A 21,359-nucleotide genomic window follows, 5' to 3' on the forward strand; every position below is an offset into this window, starting at 1 on the left:
TGTGGGACTCCACAGGTGACAGTGTGGGTATGAGATTTAGCAACCCCCAAACTAACACTATAACTAAAGAATATCTGAAATTGAATAATATAGGAATTAAAGAATGATAGAGAAAATGCTAATCTCATTAAACATTATGATGACTTGTCCTTGTTAACCTCATTAATGTAGTAAAATATCTGAAGGCATAAATTGTGTATATAAATTCCATTAACAGCTATAAACTGGGTACACAAACTTCCCAGGAGCCACGTTTGAGACTCCTGTGGGAATACCATCAGCTACTTCCATCTAAGTGACAGTCAATGGGCACTAATTGGTAAGAACTTCTTTTATTATACTTTTTTATATTTTATCATTATATCACATTTATAATGTCCTTTATTAGGTTATAGCATCAGTTGTATGCATCATCTTTTGTATGGAGAATACAGCATATTTTATTAGTGCACATGATGAACAGTTTGAAATGGGAGTGATAAAAAATGACACCCTTGAGTGAGCATGTTGCAAGAGAAGACACTCTTGCACTTAGCTTTAAGCACAAGACCAGCATTCCATAATTTATCCAACTAGTATAAAATAAATGCAGTTTGTCTATGTTGCCATATTAAAATTTAAGCAAAAGGCACATTAAGTTTTCACAGTTGTATTAATTGTTAAGTAGACAGATGGCTTTTACAACAACGAACCTCTGCAAGCTAGCCCCCCTCTTCATGTCACCCTACACTTTATAGTATTCATGCATGCTCCCCTGACTAGTACTTCACACTGGTCAAAAGACATCAAATGGGACTGCTGTCCTCACCTCCAGTTGTTGTGTTCAGATGTCCAAAGCCATTTGTACTCTGTTGTACAGTCTGTCTTATCTTCCAGATGTTTCATCAGCCACCCTGCTTTGCATTTCTAGGCAGTCCATTTTATAGAGGCAGGTCTTTAAAGTTAGGCTACCTGTGAGCTCCAGCTTACTGAATAAATGTATTAGCTTTCCCTAAAAATAATGGCTTGCCTACATTATACACATATAAATATAGGCAAATGTACTTGAACAAATAGTTCTAATAATGTTAAATAAATATTACCATGTTGTTAGGTTACTGGGCCAGACAAGTGCAGTGCTGAGTAAAACTAGTTGCTGATCCTCTAAGGGTGTGCCCAATCCCATCCAGTTTATTGAAATAAGATATGCCTGTGTTCCATTGGAAATGAGGTGAAGGTACAGTCTCCACCCAGAGATTCAGACACTTTGCTAGTTTTTCAGAATGGCCATAAAATTTGATTAATTGTTCTCTGCCTGGTAAGATTCCAAACAGGGTGGAAAGAGCACAAGGTTCAATTTGAAAAATACACAGAACTGTACCGCTTAGTGCTGCCGCCCCCTTGGATACAGAGTCTCAAGATAGAATCCCATGTCTGCTTATTGTCCATGTGGAGTTTTCACATTCTCTCCATGTCTGTGTTAGATTTCCTCCCACTTTTCCAAAGACATGCACTTTAGGTTAATTGCTGATTCCAATCTGGCCATGTGTTTGTGAGCCTGGCAGGGCCTGGTACTCTCTCCAGTTGTTTCTCACCTTGTGCCCTGTACTACATAAAGGGCTTACAATCCTGAACTGAATCAATCAGATTTGAGAATGTTATGTTATGATTGACAAATTTTCAGAATGGGGATAAAAATAACATATACGCTAAAGATGTCAATCTTTGTCCTATTTTTTACACATAAAAAATCCATCCATTTTCTAACTACAAATTTTTTATTATGGAGTTGAGAGGTGCTAGAACCAATTTTGGATGGAACAGGAATTTATCTTAAAGGACCCTCACACATTCTGGGTGAATTAAGCAAATAATCACGTTATTTGAATATAAGAGGAAAGGGGTGTACATGCTAACTACATAGTCAGTGACCAGCAGGGCAACCAACTCCAGGTCCGTGAAGCAGTGAGGCAGCAGGTCTAATTGATGTGTCACCAAGCTGTCCATACTTTTCAATATATTTTTGCCAATTTAGTTGGGTGTGAAGGTGGTGAAACTAAACCACAGACTGTGGTGCAGGGTAGCCATTTTAAGGTCCAGACTTCTTCTGAAATGTCATAAGTGTACCTGGTTTACATAGAGACATCTGTTACATTTAGTTCAGATTTAAGAGTGTTGATGAAATGGAATATTTTGGAAACAAATCCTTCATTTGCTGAAGGATGTTCCTGTTATCAACTATTTGGCAAGCAGGAAGGGAATAGCTAGAATTGACTATGAACTGAGTGTGTGTGATTTAGTTCTAAAGAAGAGTTTGTCAGAACAAGCTACCCACAAACAGATGGTATAAGGAAGGTATTTTTGGGATGAGGATTTAAAAAGTTAGTAACAACCAACAGAGGAGTTAAAAAGCACCCAGCAAAGAGCATGATGGATAGCGGCCATGTCCAAGGTCAGGTTCTGCTTTGCATCAGAAGGCACCAAATGCCTGGGATTCTGTAGTGACCAATCAGATTCCAGAAACAAAAGGCTGACTGGGCTCAAACGCTCATACTGCACGTACTGATCACTTGTTACAATGAGACTGAGGACTGAGGGATGAACAAGCAGTATATAATATTGTTACTTCACCACTCTAGTTACTGAGGTTTAATCCTCACTTTTCTAAATATGAGTAGATTAGATATTTTTTTCTTTGTCCATTTGAGCTTTCTCCTAGTATCTTAGTTTTCACTTACATTCAAAAAATATACTGCTAGATTAAATTTTGACTATAAATTGTAAAGTTGTTGGTGAGTGCATGTGAAAGCATTCTGTGATAACCAGATTCTAAGGCTGAGCTCCAGCTCCATATGACCTTGTGGTAGAAACGGCAGGTTCAGAAAAGGGATGGATAAGTGAACTTAGTAATGCTTAATAATGACCCAGAGTGGGCAGAATGATGTTGTACATACTGTATACTCTCTTTCTCTCTCTTTCACTGTAACTCTATGTTTAGATCACAATGGTGGTGGTTTGCATTTCTAGAGACTAGGTGGTTTGAAAAATTTGCAGATCTCTGTGTGACTTTATTTGCACTTGCTCCTTTTATCTCCCTGAATATTTTTATTTTAGGTTAATTGGTGACATCAAAGTGTATCTATCTATCTATCTATCTATCTATCTATCTATCTATCTATCTATCTATCTATCTATCTATCTATCTATCTATCTATCTATCTATCTATCTATCTGCATATTGTCATGCAAGTGAACAAACTCCTCGAGCAACTTGGTGAAGCTCAATACTTGACCAGGCTTGACATGACAAAAGGGTATTGGCAGATTCCTTTAACGGACTCTGCAAAGGAGAAGACCGCATTTAGTACCCCTATTGGAAACTGGTGATATTGTGTCCTCCCATTTGGATTGCATGGGGCTCCTGTGACTTTCCAACATGTGGTGGACAGAGTGCTACAACCCCACAATTCCTATAGTGCCGTCTACCTAAATGATGTCATCATCTTTTCCAGCACCTGGTAGGAACACACAGAGCATGTTTAAGTCGTCCAACTAGGACTAAGTAATGCTGGGCTCCATATACACCAGAATCCAAATACTGTATCTGGGCTACTTGGAGGCAGTGGGACGGTTCAGCCACACTGTTCAAAAATAGATGCCATTTTGAAAAGGCCTCGTCTGAAAACCAAGAGGCAGGTGCAGGCTTTCTTATGGTTAGCAGGGTACTACCGCCAGTTTGTTTCTCGTTTCTCTTAGAAGGCAGCACCATTGTTGGATTTAACGAAAAAGTGTACTTCCATCACAATGGTACAGTATGTGATTAAAAAGCAGAATATGTATTTAGTGACTTAAAACAGGCCCTAACCTCTGCACAGGTTTTGAAGGCTCCTAACTTTTCTTTACCTTTTTATTGTCCAGACCCGCTTTGAACACAGGTCCTGGTGCCGAGCTGAGCCAAGCTGTCGACAGTGTAGGACACCCCATCATGTTCCAGAGCCGGAAACTTTTGGACCGATAAACCAGGTGTGCGGTAGTGATATGTGAAGCCTTGTTGATTTAATGGGCTATTAACCAGCTGAGGTACTACCTTATTGGTCAGTTCACTCTTGTCACAGACCATGCTCCCCTCCAAAGGCTGGCCCTGTAAATAGAGTAGAATCCTCAAGTCACTAGATGGTTCCTGGACCTGCAGCCTTTCCGGTTCAAAGTCCAAAATGTCGAGGTACTCTTCTTGCTAACATTGACACTGTTTCTCAGGTTCATGACCTTGTGGTTCGGAATGCCCAGTCCAATGGGTCTGGGCTGAGGGGGCAGGGCTGTGTCACATGTATGTGTTTGGGAGACTACTTAAGGGCTCACTTGATGGTTTGGAACTGTGTACTAATGCCTTCTGTTTTTCTCCATCTGCAGACTGGAAGATTGACAGCCCTACCATTTCTGACCTCACTTTTGGTGTCCGGTCTCCTGGACCCACCCCTTCCTGCAGGAACCACATAAAACCAGAAGGTTGACATTCATAGGTAGTTCAGCTTTGAAATTGCATCTGAGAAGACGTTACTTTGTTGGTTTTATTTTTGAAATCTATTTTTTTGTTGTTTTCAACAATATATGGGCACAGCTGGCCAAACCCTTTATTGTCCTTCCTCTTTCTTACACTGTCTATCCTATCTATCCATTTAAAAATGCTTGATAATAAAAATAGAGGAGGTGTAACATTTTTGTGGGTTTATTGGCCCCATGATGTGGAATTCACTCAGCATGTGACAAAAACAGCTGGGGCCAAAGTGTGAAGTCCTTAATATTATCCATCCATCCATTATCCAACCCACTATATCCTAACACAGGGTCCCGGGGGTCTGCTGGAGCCAATCCCAGCCAACACAGGGCGCAAGGCAGGAACAAACCCTGGGCAGGGCGCAAGCCCACTGCAGGACACACATGCACCCACACACCAAGCACACATTAGGGACAATTTAGGATCGCCAATGCACCTAACCTGCATGTCTTTGGACTGTGGGAGGAAACCGGAGCACCTGGAGGAAACCCACGCAGACACGGGGAGAACATGCAAACTCCACGCAGGGAGGGCCTGGGAAGCTAACCCAGGTCTCCTTACTTGCGAGGCAGCAGCACTACCACTGCGCCACCATGCCGCCCCCTCTTAATATTACAGCATTAAAAAAAAAAAAAGTACTGTACCTTGTTAAAGGAACTGGTATCTTTCCAGTATAAGTGGAAATGTATTTTCTTTACCACAGAACTGGCATCCTTATGGTTGCCTTATTTCTTCCTAAATCTTGAATATGTCACTTTATGTTGCCACATAATTATATATCTTTGATCTGAAAGTATCCAATGGGGCACACTAGTGCAGTGGTTTGTGCTTCTGTCTCACAGATCTAGCTTCCCAAGTTCAAATCCTGCATTGGGTCACTGTCTTTGTTGAGCTTGCACATTCTTGCAAAGTCTCTGTAGGTTTCCCCTGCACATCCCAAGAATGTGATGATTTGGTTGTTGGGATAGACTCTGAGCCTCTCTGACTCTGAACTGGATTGTTTGAGAATGTTATGTTAAATTAACAGATGAAACACCAACAGAATGTTTTTAGGCTTTATGTTAATTATTTGTGCAACGAAGACCAATTAAAATTTGTCTCAGCTCTGAAAAAAAGGGTAACAACAATTCTTTTGAAAATTCAATTTGACTTGTAGCAGAACTAAACTGTTGTTTTGGACAAGTAAAACCTTATTGTCATTGGTGATTATTTGATATTGTTGATTAAAATGAAACTCAATAAGTAACCTGAAGGGATGTTTTCTTGGCTTTGCTGTTAGAACACCTTTGTTATGGCAAGAGTGGAATGGAAATGAACCTACAGTATACTACTACTGTATGTACTTATGCAGTGGACAAATCTGAATTCTTGTAAAGCATACCAAAGACATGGTACTTAGAAAGAGAATATGCTGATGTGTTATCTGAAAGGTGCATAATGGAGCAGCGGTTAGGGCAGCTGCCTTATATTACTGGGGATCATGGCTCATGTTCTCATCAAGGCCTTGTGTATTTTCTTTGGGTACTTGGGTTTTCTTCCAAAGAAGTGCATAATAGGTTAAGATTCACTGTAATCTAGCTCCATATGAGTGAATGTGAGTGCTTTCTATCTCTATGTTTGATGTTGCCAGGGTAGGCTTCACCCTTCTGGCTATTGGGATAAATGGTTTTAGGAAATAGTTAGATTGGTTGTTGTTCTATCTCCTTTGGGACAGTTAGTTTTAGTTCAAACATACATACATACAGCTCATACTCAAGCCAGTTTAATCCATTTTACAATTGCAGGGACCAGGGACAATCCTAACTGCAGCAGGCACAAGGCAGGTACTACTCTTCTCAGACATTTTAGTCTAGTTCCTTCTCTTATTACTAATACAGTAATATAAAACACAATAATTAATGACTGCAGTACAGCTCTACTGTACTTATGGTGAATATTAACTTCAAAGTAAAATAATCTGAAACAGTGTTCATCTCTTGTTTGCTGTTCATTCTGTCCTTTTGTGAAGTTGTTTGATAACACAGCAAAAGTATCAAATGTAACTGTTACTTTTAGTATCATTTGAAACTCAGAGTCAGATGACAGGAGGAGGACAACAGAACTAAGCTTCAAGCTTTTTCAGATAGAAACAGATAATAATTTCCTTTCAAGGACACCATTCAAGGAAGAAAAGAATTTTAGAATTGAATGAATGGGAAAAATGATACAACATCAGTTGGCTTCTCTGTGGCACAGTAGCTGCACTGCTGCTTTGCAGTAAGGAGAGAAGGGTTTGCAACCTGGTTCCTCCCTGTGTGGAGTTTGCATATTCTTCCAGTGCACATGGGTTTCCAATGTTTTCTTTCCACAGTACAAAGACATGCAGGTTAGACAAAGACTAAACTGGCTCTAATGGGTGTGTGTGAGTGTGTTCCCCTGCAATGAACTGGCACCCTGTCCAGAATCCAGGGGATTGTTCCTATCTTGTGCCCTATGCTTGGTAGGATGGGCTTCAGTCCCCCAAGACCCTACTCTGGATTAAGTGGGCTTAGAAAATGATATGGTATCAGTTGGCATCTGATTGAAAATTATTAACAAAAGAAAAAGTCAACCAGATAACTTGTAGATTCAAAACAGGTTATTTCTTTACATATACTGTAAATAGGGCGGCACGGTGGCGCAGTGGTAGCGCTGCTGCCTCACAGTTAGGAGACCTGGGTTCGCTTCCCGGGTCCTCCCTGTGTGGAGTTTGCATGTTCTCCCCATGTCGGCGTGGGTTTCCTCCGGGCGCTCCGGTTTCCTCCCACAGTTCAAAGACATGCAGGTTAGGTGCATTGGCGATTCTAAATTGGCCCTAGTGTGTGCTTGGTGTGTGGGTGTGTTTGTGAGTGTCCTGTGGTGGGTTGGCACCCTGCCTGGGATTGGTTCCTGCCTTGTGCCCTGTGTTGGCTGGGATTGGCTCCAGCAGACCCCCGTGACCCTGTGTTTGGATTCAGCGTGTTGGAAAATGGATGGATGGATACTGTAAATAGAAGAAGAGTGTGACACAGAGGAGAACGCTAAAACAGACACAATAAAGATCACTTCTTCTTTATAGATTTAACAAAACAATCACAAACACAATTTTGAGCTTGTCTGTTTTCTTAGTGAAGATTCTCTGTTAGTTTGTTCTAAAATTTGCTCAGAATTTGCACTTCTGCCATCACTGCAGATATCTGTATGAGTTTATTTCCACAAAAACTGCCTTAAAACAGTTTATTAATGATTTGTTCTGATGAACAATCTGTGATATATAACACCTTTCAAGTTAATACAGTATGATAGGCCAAAAGCAATAAACAAAATATGGCATGTCCATGTGGATTTCATCCAGGGACTCCAATTTCACATCAAATCCAAGAGACGTACATTAGGCTAATTAATACTTCCAAACTGGCCCAAGTGGCGTTACATCCAGGAATGGTTTCTGCTGTGACTGACACTACAAGAACAGACTCTGACATCCTGTGGTTCTCTGATGAAAGGAGAGAATTCAGAAAATGATAAAAATCTTCATTAAGCAGAGCTGGAGTTTTACTTTTGAAGGCAGAGGCCAATTCACTCCCATAAATAAGCGGCCATAAAATGATTAAAATGTGATGCATATGCTGGTGCTCTGAAGAACGGCTTCAGTTATATCAGTGTTTTAAATGGTATAACCACTGTAGATAAGCAATTTCCAAGTTTAGATACAATTCAAGAGAAGTATCCATGTCACTTTTTGTTGTCATTTCCTGATGATGTCAGACAACTAAAAACCTGAATAATGAAGGACTCCACTGTGGCAGCCCCTAACGGGAGCAGCCGAAAGGAGAAGAAGAAGAAGATTTCATTAACCAAGATGATTTTTGTTTCTAGTATTGTTTTGAGCCCTTAATGTAAAATTTTCCCCCAGGCTTCCATACATGGTCACAAATGAGTAGGCATCTCTTTCTTGTTGAACACCAGGACTTGAATCAAACAGAATTTCAGATTCAATTTGATATACGATTATCTTTTCACAAGATCTCTGGAGGTCAGAGCAAAGGGTCAGCCATTATATATCACCCCTGGAACAATTTTCCGGTTAAAGACCCAACAAAGTAAGATCCCTTCTGCCAGTAACACTAGACACTAGTGTGGATATTTAGCCTCAGAGCCACCACTAACCTAGAAGTTAGCTACAATACATCAAACATCAGCATACTAAGACAGGTATGATTTCAAAAATAGCATAGAGTAACTTGCTAAATTGAAAACATCATAAAATTAGTGGGCGGCACGGTGGCGCAGTGGGTAGCGCTGCTGCCTCGCAGTTGGGAGACCTGGGGACCCGGGTTCGCTTCCCGGGTCCTCCCTGCGTGGAGTTTGCATGTTCTCCCCGTGTCTGCGTGGGTTTCCTCCGGGCGCTCCGGTTTCCTCCCACAGTCCAAAGACATGCAGGTTAGGTGGATTGGTGATTCTAAATTGGCCCTAGTGTGTGCTTGGTGTTTGTGTGTGTCCTGCGGTGGGTTGGCACCCTGCCCAGGATTGTTTCCTGCCTTGTGCCCTGTGTTGGCTGGGATTGGCTCCAGCAGACCCCCGTGACCCTGTGTTTGGATTCAGCGGGTTGGAAAATGGATGGATGGATAAAATTAGTGTTGAGTAAAGGTTAAATCAAAACATCACTTGTGAGACAGAAACTGCCAAGACGATAAATGATAAAACACAATAAGTTGGCACAAGATTGGAAAAAAAACCCTTCCGTGTAACTGCTGGCCCCTGGTATGACTATATTCCTGTCCATAATGTATACTGAAATGTCTTGAGCAAGGAGAACACTTTGGTACTTAATCCAGCCAAGGCTATGTTTGGTTTGTTTGAGAGACAAAAAATAACAATAAGTGTCAATGACCCACCAGCCCTTATTGTGTGTTCTAGGCATAATTCAAGCAAACTGGGACATTTTGGGTTGACCATAGGCTAGTGTAAGGTACATGTTGATTTCTTGAGCCAATTGGGTTGCCATATTTCCTGAGCCAAAACAGAGGAGACAGAAATAAAAAAAGACTTCCTATGTATAAGAGGTGGTGGGTCTTTGGGGGGGATGGAGCTTCACTCCATATAAGACCATGAGGTGGTGTTAGTGGGGTGATGAATGCCAAGGGAAGGGTATTTACTTATTAACTTCCCCAATGTGCGTGGTGCACTTTGTTCAAGAACCACTGATCAACAGCCTTCCCTGGTTCATCTGATGTTGGGTAAGAATTACATGGTAGGTAAAAAAAAAACAAAGGAGGTGAATTTGAAAAAAGTAAACTAGGCGTGGGAATGGTGGACTGCAATGTGAAAAATGTGGACAAGCTGACAGTTTTGTAAAAACTGCCCGGACTGACCCTTAAAACAAGGACATGTCTGGGGAAACCTGGATGTATGGTAACCCTATGCACCAAGAAATGCTGGAGCATATTGAGCACAGCCACCAAGCTTTGACTCTCCATTAAGCAAGTCTGGACCAAACAACAATTCTACAATTCCCTGCTCCGTATACCACAGCTTACTACACACACAAAGCTAATAACCAAGATGACGGCGAGCCACATAAGAAGTGTAAACATGTTTATAAAGTTATCCAAGTGTAGTTATGCAAGTTTGTAATCTAAAAAGAACAATTAAAAAAACAAAAAGAGACAGGCAGTCATATAGCAGACAATATATATATTTGAGCAAATCTCAAAAAAGAAGCCAAAAACAGGCAGGAGGTCACAGACTGAAATTGAAAAAAGAACCGTAATGCTAGGTAAACTCACTGGTCAGCAAAGAAACATAGAAGAAGGTCAAGAAGCACAAGTACCCTTAAATATGAAAAAACTAACTGCTAAACAAAAGGAGTTCTAAATGGAGTTTTGCAAGTCTAAAGCACAATGCTGGAGCAAATAGCAACATATTTAGATGAGGGGAGTCAGAAACTAAAGGTAGGCCTAAGGAAAGATGAACAGTGGAGCTCCAGCCCAATTCCTGGCAGCAAGCAATTCCATGTTCTGAGCAGTAGTTTTTACCTGAGTGGTTATGCTTTCACCCATCTCCAGTTGCTAGCTTCCTAGTATGCATCCACTACATAAACCACATGCCAGCCTATCAGTTTTATACAATGGCAGTGGGTCAACCATCATCACCTGGTGGCTGTCCCCTGCACAGAATTTCATCCCTGGTAACTGTGAGCACTGCATACAATGATTAGCATTCTGGTTTAGCTTCATTGTGTAGTGGCTTGTTGTGACACGTGGCACCTATGTTTCAAGCATGGGCATTTTTCTGCCAGGTTTCTACATCAGGGTTTCACTCTGTGATAAGGACTATTTTTGATACCTAACTTACATATCTTTGGGAATATAGAAGGAAAACAGGAGTACCTTGAGGAAGACTAGCACTGGTGTGGGAACAATGTTCAAACTCCACACAGATAACAACCAGATCCAGAACACTAGATCCATAAATCAGCAGTGCTGCCCACTGAACCACAACTCTTTTGTCTGCTTTTTCATGGTTATAAACTTTCATTCAGTTCTCTGCAGGTACTGGAATAGTGGTGCATTTTCTAGAAGTTTAATAATTTCAGACCTGATACTAGGGAAGTTTCATGGACTGAGATAAAATGTTAGAGGAGAATGTGCATGGCTTTTAAATGGACCTGGCCAGATATTTCATGAAGCAAATTATTACCAAGCCCCTTAAGGGGCTTTTCTCTATTTAGAGTCTACAAAAAACATTTTTCGATGGAACCCTGCATGCTACATGGGCCAGCATACAACTGTTGCCAAGAATTAAGAGACTGGCAGTTAATTGTTCGCAGAATATGCTGCACACAGAAATTCCAAAGTGATGTGACACACTGGTTCTAGTGAATGGACAGTGTGACCTCTAGGGTGTGCTCTCATAACATCTTTGTGAGGAGAATAAATGGAGAAGGGGGCAAGGCATACAAGGACAGTGACTTGTGTCAAACAGACTCAAAAGGAGTGATGAATAAAGGGAGAGCACAAAATAGCAAATCAACATGATAGAAACAAAACCTGTGGCCATATCTGTATTACACTAGCATTCCTCAAACCTTTATCATTCAGGTAGGGTGGCAAGGTGCTGTAAAACATTTCAGAAACTGACCTAACAACTCTTTCTCTCTCTGACTGTTTATGTCTCTAGTCTCTCTTCCTCCCACCAGCCAAGTCCATGCAATGGCACTGTCCTTTACACCCTGCCAGGACAATCCCTGCAATCACTTTTACTGTTAGAAATGGCATCTTAATATTCTGATGCCACTTTACCATAACTTTCTCTGGTAACTCCAGATTACCCAATAGTTCTGAAACCCACTCAAGTCCAGTATAATATTTGCTGCCTAGATTTTCCCCAGCAGGCCAATTACCTAACCTCCTACTGCCTGCCCTCTCCTCACCACCCCAAGCATTCTTTTATTCCCACGCCCATTAAGTTGCTAACATCCTAAGAATTCTTTGAACAAGTTATTCTACTTGGGTGTTGTCCTTCTTTCTCAACTGCAGTGAGGAATTGTGTTGACAGGGCCTATACATGAGTCCCTGTCTTTCCTATGGCACTGCCAGGCCCTGCCCTGTCCCGCTTGGCCTCTGTCATTTCTTGCTTGCCAACTTCTGCAAAAGGTTAATGTGATTACCTGCATTACATTAACACTGAAATAAAGTCAGAAGAAGTACAAAAGTCTAGCAAGATAAACACACCCACACAAACATCCCATGTCTTCATTTATCTGTGGGCTATACCTTCATCTGACTTTGAACTCAATCAAACCACTAGTGGAGAAAGGTCAAAGGCTGTCCACTTCTTGAAAAGTCATTTGTTAGTTGAGCACAAAGGCTTCTATTTAAGAACCGTTTGGAGAGTCAAACTTGTTGGCTACTCTCCCGGTACGTCTGAGTCTCCTACAAAGCTCAGGAATATATTTAAAATATCCGAACAGTATAAAAAGACAAACTTACAATGAAATAATTTTTTTTTCTTTATTTAGAGAACTCCTGATCACACCCATTCAATATTTTGCAGTCAAACAATGCCTAGACTTTCAGTGTAAAATACACGCCTTGTAAGAGAGCAGCTGGCATAAGGAACACAACTCTGGCAGAATCAATTAGCAGAAAGACTATAAATAGCTTAAGGCACATGTAAGTAACCTGTGTCTTGGGAGGCAGTTCCAGCCCTTTGGAGCATATGGATATTATACTGAATAATAATACACAATCTAGCTAGTTGTTCATATATATTTATTTAGTGTAACAGGAGAATGCCTTAGTGTTGCTTTTTTCACAATCAGTTCCAAAATATCAACACTGGGGAGTTTGTTTTAACAAACTAAACAGAAGAGTTAAAGTGGGAGAACACAGAGTACAAAAGAAAGGAAAAAACAAAATCCTGCTGCCCCTCTGGGACCTCCTACTATAGACTCTTGTCTCTGTTTACCAAGTAGGGTGACCACCCTCTTGCCTACCTTCCACCAGTGAGTCTTTGCCTCAAATCTCCTCCCAAGTCTAGAATTAATATGACCTCTGCCCAGTGGCCAGCATTAAACACCATTTAATCATTTCTATGGTCAGGAACACCAGGCTAGAGCAGCATCAAGTAGTTTCTCTGTACCCAAGTCCTCAGCACACCTTAAAGAAACAGTGATCAAAGATAGCTTCCACGTAATCAGCAACAGTGAGTAGGCATAAGGAAAATAAAAAAAACATTTTAAGATTACAGAGCAGGCTGCTGAGTCACCAAGGATTTTCAAAGCAATAGGGAGGCACTAATGAGAACAGTACGTGATTCTAATCTTTCGCAGGAGAATACTAGTCAAGAAGAAAAAGCAGCTAAATAGGAAGGCCTTATAGATGAACTTTGAATCTGTCCATGCATAGAGAAGTGCATGTACCTCCCTGAAAAAAACTGGCTTCTAGTGAGCACCATGAAACTAAAAAGGAGAAATGGGAAAACCGAAATAATAGAACAAATGGACAAGGGCAGACAGAAATAAATGGGTTCCGAAGCACTGAAATTAATAATATGTGTGCTATTGATATAAAGGTCCTTCAAAAATGTTGCCCTAGAAATGACAAAAGCAATTCCATTTAAGGTCAGAATAGCTGATGTTTACTCTCTATCTCCAGCCCCCTATTATAAGGAAAAGATGCCCAGTCTTTGTGGTGAGCACATGACACAAAATAACCCAAAAATGCTTGTCCCACAATGTGAATGTGCCCAGTGATCACTGTGACAGCACAAAAAAATAAATGAGGCACTATAGTGCAGTTATAATGATGGTGTGACTGTGAGTAGGCACAAGAAAAAATAAATTTTGTAAGGTGTTGCTGAACACACCACTGAGACGGCAAAGACCTTCAAACCAACAATGAGACCATAACAAGCACAGCACATAATGCTAATACTGAAACCAAATGGCAAAAGTGAGTCAGAAAACAGATAATAACTAACAAAAATGAGCTATAAAATCTCCGTAAGAGTCAGTATGAAAACGTGTTCCACCAGATGCCAATCTTGACATTGTCTACTGATTATTCATATAGGGGACTGAGAGTCCTCTGGAAGTGTACTGGTTCTGCTACCACCTGTCATACATCTGAATCGTCCCTGAAATTAGTCATTACCTTTTAACCTGTTTTAAACTTCACCTCTGGAGCCTTTACTGCCACCTACTGGCTCTATTTCTTTTTTATCTCTCTGTTATAAAAAAAAATCTTGGAAGGTTGGAAGGAGATGAGACGTGATTTTCTCAGAGAGACACGTTCACATCCCGCGAAACGAGTCTTTGTGCCAAGAGATTTAACCATGCCTGGGGCCGGAAATAAAACAAAGAGTAGATGACAAAGTAGAACATCATAAAGAATTCAAAAACATTGGTGTGGTACACATGCAGAGCAGGTTAGAAATAATGGAAGTACGAAAATTCGAAAGTCTCTTGGATAGTAAGGATCGCATTAACTCAGTCAAATGGAAATTATTACTCGGTGAAATAACGGAACAGCGAAAAGAGATCAAATATATTGTTTGGATTTAAACTTTAAGTCGGAGACTTGTACAGTTAGGTCCATAAATATTTGGACAGAGGCAACTTTTTTCTAATTTTGGTTCTGTACATTACCACAATGAATTTTAAATGGAACAACTCAGATGCAGTTGAAGTGCAGACTTTCAGCTTTAATTCAGTGGGGTGAACAAAACGATTGCATAAAAATGTGAGGCAACTAAAGCATTTTTTTAACACAATCCCTTCCATTCAGGGGCTCAAAAGTAATTGGACAATTGACTCAAAGGCTATTTCATGGGCAGGCGTGGGCAAGTCTGTCGTTATGCCATTATCAATTAAGCAGATAAAACGCCTGGAGTTGATTTGAGGTGTGGTGCTTGCATATGGAAGATTTTGCTGTGAACAGACAACATGCGGTCAAAGGAGCTCTCCATGCAGGTGAAAGAAGCCATCCTTAAGCTGCGAAAACAGAAAAAACCCATCCGAGAAATTGCTACAATATTACGAGTGGCAAAATCTACAGTTTGGTACATCCTGAGAGAAAGCAAGCACTGGTGAACTCAGCAATGCAAAAAGACCTGGACGTCCACGGATGACAACAGTGGTGGATGATCGCAGAATCATTTCCATGGTGAAGAGAAACCCCTTCACAACAGCCAACCAAGTGAACAACACTCTCCAGGGGGTAGGCGTATCGATATCCAAGTCTACCATAAAGAGAAGACTGCATGAAAGTAAATACAGAGGGTGCACTGTAAGGTACAAGCCACTCATAAGTCTCAAGAATAGAAAGGCTAGATTGGACTTTGCTAAAGAACATCTAAAAAAGCCAGCACAGTTCTGGAAAAACATTCTTTGGACAGATGAAACCAAGATCAACCTCTACCAGAATGATGGCAAGAAAAAAGTATGGAGAAGGCGTGGAACAGCTCATTATCCAAAGCATACCACATCATCTGTAAAACACAGTGGAGGCGGTGTGATGGCTTGGGCGTGCATGGCTGCCAGTGGCACTGGGACACTAGTGTTTATTGATGATGTGACACAGGACAGAAGCAGCCGAATGAATTCTGAGGTGTTCAGAGACATACTGCCTGCTCAAATCCAGCTAAATGCAGTCAAATTGATTGGGCAGCGTTTCATGATACAGATGGACAATGACCCCAAACATACAGCCAAAGCAACCCAGGAGTTTATTAAAGCAAAGAAGTGGAAAATTCTTGAATGGCCAAGTCAGTCACCTGATCTTAACCCAATTGAGCATGCACTTCACTTGTTGAAGACTAAACTTCAGACAGAAAGGCCCACAAAGAAACAGCAACTGAAAGCCGCTGCAGTAAAGGCCTGGCAGAGCATTAAAAAGGAGGAAACCCAGCATCTGGTGATGTCCATGAGTTCAAGACTTCAGGCTATCATTGCCAGCAAAGGGTTTTCAACCAAGTATTAGAAATGAGCATTTTATTTCCAGCTATTTAATTTGTCCAATTACTTTTGAGCCCCTGAAATGAAGGAATTGTGTTAAAAAAATGCTTTAGTTGCCTCACATTTTTATGCAATCGTTTTGTTCACCCCACTGAATTAAAGCTGAAAGTCTGCACTTCAACTGCATCTGAGTTGTTTCATTTAAAATTCATTGTGGTAATGTACAGAACCAAAATTAGAAAAAAGTTGTCTCTGTCCAAATATTTGTGGACCTAACTGTAGATCATATAATTCGTGTTGCCGTCAGGGGAAAAAAACATGAGTGTTTCTTCCCAATGAAGAGGTGTATCTGCGAGAATGAAAAGATTAGTTGTTTGGTGAAAGTGAAATCCTGCGAGAGAAATCATTTCTCATTTGTGTGAATGGTATTGTAAGACACATTTCTTATAGAGAGAAAGAAACGATATTCACTCACAGGCAGTTATACGTTGTGTTGTCACAATGTAATTCCAAACACGGAATCAAAATTCAGTGCGATATTGATGAAAAGGTAAAAGCAAAAAGAGATTGAATATATGGACATAGGTGATATGACAGAAGGGTGCTATGCGAGATGCAGATAATGCGGCACGGCAGCAGCAGCAATCCAGCAGCTGATCGATTAAAGAGGAGGTAAAAAAAAAAATGCATTTGTTTCCCATTGTATCACAGTTTAAGAGGGGGTTTTGGAGGAGCGACTGCATCTCCTTAGGGTCTGTTCAGCCCCCCTCTTCGCAACATGAGCGGCAGAGACATGAAGTGGCTGGCGCATAGTGTAGGCTGGGGGGGTGGTGGGGGCGGGTTGGTGAGCGAAGTGAGCAGGGGGCGAAGCCCCCTAGTTTACTAAATGAAAAGGTCAGACACCATGTCACCTGAGCTAGGTTCCCTCCCTTAAGCAAATGGGAGAACATTCCTCCCAGGGTAGGATGATCTCTCTTTCTGTCTGCGTGTGCTGCTCTGGTGCCTAAACCCATGACTGACAGAGTCTAATGATCTTTGATAGTTGTTTTTCTTCCACAGTAGCATGCAGAGTTGTTGTCCCTTGCCACTGTGGCTCTCTCTATCTTTTCAGTGTTATATATGGGACTTTAATTTCTCCCATGCCATCCTGGTGAATGTACTTACATAGATGTATTTTGCTGTTACTCTTCTTTGCAGTTGCATATAACATACTTACAAATATATTCTTTACCATTTGAGGTGGAGGAGAATTTAATATTCATAAAGCATGAGTAAACATCATACCATCATAGATGATGTAGAAATTCTAAAATGTACATGCATATCATTCTCAGTATACAGTATAATCACAGGGCCTGAAACCTGATGTTGCCTGACAGATACAGATGTTTTCATGCAATTAAGGTCTTTTACTTCCAGTTCAACACAACCAAAAGCAAAGGCAAAACAGAGGAGAAAATAAAACAGTATACGCACAAGAATCCCTCTTAGTCTACTTAAAATTGGGATTCTTGGTAGTAGTTAGCCTGCTTTGCTTACTGACCTTCACATTCTCCTGTATTCTCCAAAATAACTTTCAGATTCTTCCAACTTTGTGCTCCAGGTATTATGACAGGGGGATGGTGGCCATTAAAACCCAATTATAGTTTATGTAGGGCCAAGGCCTTTCCTGCAAAAAATCAGGTCTATCTATCATTCCCTGGATGTTCCATATTCCTTTCCTGGAATGGAAAAGAGTCAGCAGGATCCTGCCGCCACCTGGTGGCATGAGGGATGTTGCTTGCTCGTCTGTGACACTTCTAATGCATCCCACCTATTGTGAATTGCTGGTTTAGATGATAACTATACAGTATGGAACTGCAGTCTCCTGGTGGCAGGCCAGGCACTGAGGTATGAGAACATCGGGTGTGTCTTGTTGGCACTCCTCCGTTCATGGCAGTTACAGGGTGTCTCCTTTCATCACTTTCATCAGGCTCTCTTCTATTTGTGTGGTGTGTATTTTTGTCTTTTTTTTGTTCAGGAAATCCTACACTATTCTCAAACTCAATAAATCAAATTCCGGGTCACAGTGAAAAAAGTATGTCTTTTTAATAAATACAAGCCTTTAATGGAAAAAAAGCATTGAAGATATGGCTGCAGTGCATTCAGGTAGTAATGTGTATAAAAAACAAAACATTTTACAGAGGGAAGGAGATGATTCAATCATTCAAACATGTCCACTTAGCCAGTTTTTGAGTTATCTCTTGCCTATGATTCTCAGATCTAGTTCGGCTGACCACTGCATCACTTGACATCAGTTTGTTCTGATTTCCCCATCACATTAGTTTGAAGAAACTCTCCTTAGTTGCCATTTTAGTTACGCTTTCTGTTCTTTACAACCTGTGTCCTCACTCCTTAACTTGCACATTATTTATTTCTTTAAATCAATTTCTTCCCATTCAGTGTGTTTTTAAGACCTAGAACTTATTCTGGAATCAAGCACTTCTACACACACATACACACAAACAGAACATCATTTAACTATAGAGTGCCAAGCTGAAATTTGGACAACCCAGAGAAAACCTACTGTACAGTACATGAGCACTGGTAGGGCACACACGACTGGAATGTTTGAATATATGTAGTGTCATAATAAAGACAATGTCTGTATCAAACGTTTCACTTAAATGTGCTATATAATTATATAGAAAAATTTTTTTTGTCTTGGACAGTTTTTAGACAACATGGATATCACAGAAAAATTTAATTACCCACATGTTCATCCTAACCCTGCAATTGCGTGGCTAAGTAAATAAAATTATCAGTCTGCCTTGTGACTTACCTAAGTGCCTCCAGTCACTGGAGCCCCACTGCATGACTAAAGTAAACTGCTTACACCCCCAACTCCCGCATCTATTTCCTCAATTCAACACTGTTTAATCTAACCTCATCTGGCTTTAATTTAAAATATTACAGACTACAAAGTCCCAACAGATGTGGTCATAGCAATTCATATTAACTATAATTATAGTCCTCATACAGACTCTTTTATACATGTGATACAGTTACAAAGTCATTCCCCTCAGTTCGAACACCCGTTACTTAGGGCTAGCTAGTCTGTTGTCTTGAACTCTACCTTTGATTCGTTCCTTTATAAACTTTATTCATGTCAAATCATAGTAGCTATTGAAAATAGAGATGCACTACTATATCCAAAAAGTACTATTTACTTAATGAAATGCTTTTGCTTATACAAAATCCCTTAGAACTATTGCCCACTTCATAATATTAACATCCCAAAAGGTATGCTGACATTACTTTCAGATGATGCTGTATCTTCTAGCAGCCATTTGTTTTACATATTACTCAGATTTTGTATATGCACATCGAGAACAGGCCCAGATCAAAACCAATCCAGTCACTCACCTTAACTTAGCAGCCAGTCAGTAACATAAAGTATCAACCCTCCAGACAGATGCCAGGGAAATGAGCTCCTAAGCTGGGTTGTAGAAAAGAGTTGCAAAGTTAACAGTAGCTGATTCTTCACAAGCTGTCTCTTCCGGCAGGGCAGGGAAAACCGGCTTCCAAGCAGTGCCACCAAACTGAGGCACGCAGAAGCAGTCTGACTGATGCCTCATTAAAGCCAATCAGAATGCGCTGGGGGCGTAACGAGGACAAGGGTTTCATATAACATGCAACTTTTCACATGCAGGTGGTTGGTGTGCTTTGGGATCCTCGTCTCAGCAGCTGCCTGCAGCAAGCTGAAGCTGGTGCCAGACTGAAAGAAAGTGTAAATATGCCTTTAATCTCAGACACAGCACAGTAATAAGATGGTTTTACTGGATTATGAAATGGCTGGTAGAAAATGGCATGCTGTATTAATGGTGCTTTTTCAACAGGACTGTATAGCACTCTGATTAATTGGAATTAAGGCAGCACCATCTCCAGACTTCTTTTCTTTTCATAATATTTACTCTGCTATTTTTAGTTTATATTTTTCAGTTGTGTTTCCCCATAAAAGGAAGAGTGTTATTAGGCATGATCTCTCTTTGTAGAGCTAGTATTTATGTCCATGAATTTTCAGACCCTGCTGTACAGGGTCATGTGGGAGTAATCAACGCTGTGCTAGGTGTAAGGCAGGAGCCAGCCCTGGATTTGGTGCCACTTCATCCTAGGGCATAGTGATGTGCACACCAGCACTCACTCATTTGGGGTCAATTTAAAGTCTTTAATAATCAATATACATGTCTTTGAGACGACAGATGGGAACACAAGTAGCTGAAGAAAAAATGACAGGGAAAATGGACATACTTAACAGACTTTGAGCAGGCCGGTATTTTAACCCAGTTATTCAGATTGCATGAAAAAACTGGAATATTAGCAGGCCTAATGAATCATTCTTACTTCTGTACAAGAAGTGCATTTATAAGGTTCACACTCTTTTGATATTTTCAAGCTAACAGCCTCAAGTCTAATCACGTTTTAAACATTCTAACATATAACCTTACTAATGAGAATTTAAAAATTCTTCAAAAGTGAAAACACATAATAACAATGGCCATTAGTTAGTTCAAGCTTAATGAGTTGCTTTCCAAATGACTCAGCTGACTCAGATTCAGTAAATGTATATGTGGATATGCCACAGGACAAGGAAACGTTCAAAATGGAGTGCAAAGGTTAATAGAACAAAATCTGCTGGACAAAAACATTTAAAAGGAACTGGCAAATGAGAGGTCAAAATCCAAAGCAGGATTTCACAGACGAAAATTGAAGGACAGAAACATAATAAAAAAAAAAGAATGAGAAGTCAAATCACAACAGGAGACAATATGAGACATAGAAGACTTAATGCCTGTGCCAAGAGTTATAAACACAGTTCTTTTAAACACGCTGTCTTGTTCCACCACAATACTGCTGAATCAGCTACAGGTGAGAGGTTTTGGCCAAATCAGTATTAGGGGTGTGTGGTAAAAGGCATACTTGAAAGAATGGAAAGACAGAGTGACTTACTATGTGACTTATTATGTGAGCAAGTTACTTAACCAGTGTGCACTCCAAATATGTAGGCTATGGTATCACTACAAAGGTTATAGTGAATATGTAAACTCTTGGTGAATCTTCTATTCCATCCATTATTAACTTAAGAATCTTAGTCCAAAACAGGATTTCAGATCTCCACTGTGGTCTCTCTCTCTCTCTCTCTCTCTCTCTCTCTATATATCTATATATATATATATATATATATATATATATATATATATATATATATATATATATATATATATATATATATATATATTGTGGAAGATGGCCGGCTGTTTATCCCGGCCAGCACCTCCAGGCCGCTAGATGGAGCCCTCCCTGTAGCATGGGAGTGCCCCAAAGACC

The 21,359-nt window shown here is 40.5% G+C and overlaps 1 protein-coding gene across 1 annotated transcript in view; it reads right to left on the minus strand.

The window, feature by feature from the left end:
* The window catches only part of elovl1a (ELOVL fatty acid elongase 1a), a 94,990-nt gene extending 75,436 nt beyond the window's left edge, over positions 1-19,554 (minus strand). Inside the window, exon 1 of the mRNA XM_028811468.2 lies at positions 19,398-19,554. The gene's annotated coding sequence lies outside the window, so the exon portion shown is untranslated. The remainder of the gene's footprint in view (positions 1-19,397) is intronic.
* Positions 19,555-21,359: the final 1,805 nt, after the last annotated feature.

The sequence above is a fragment of the Erpetoichthys calabaricus genome, chromosome 10 (genome assembly GCF_900747795.2).
Source record: "Erpetoichthys calabaricus chromosome 10, fErpCal1.3, whole genome shotgun sequence".
NCBI lineage: Eukaryota > Metazoa > Chordata > Cladistia > Polypteriformes > Polypteridae > Erpetoichthys > Erpetoichthys calabaricus.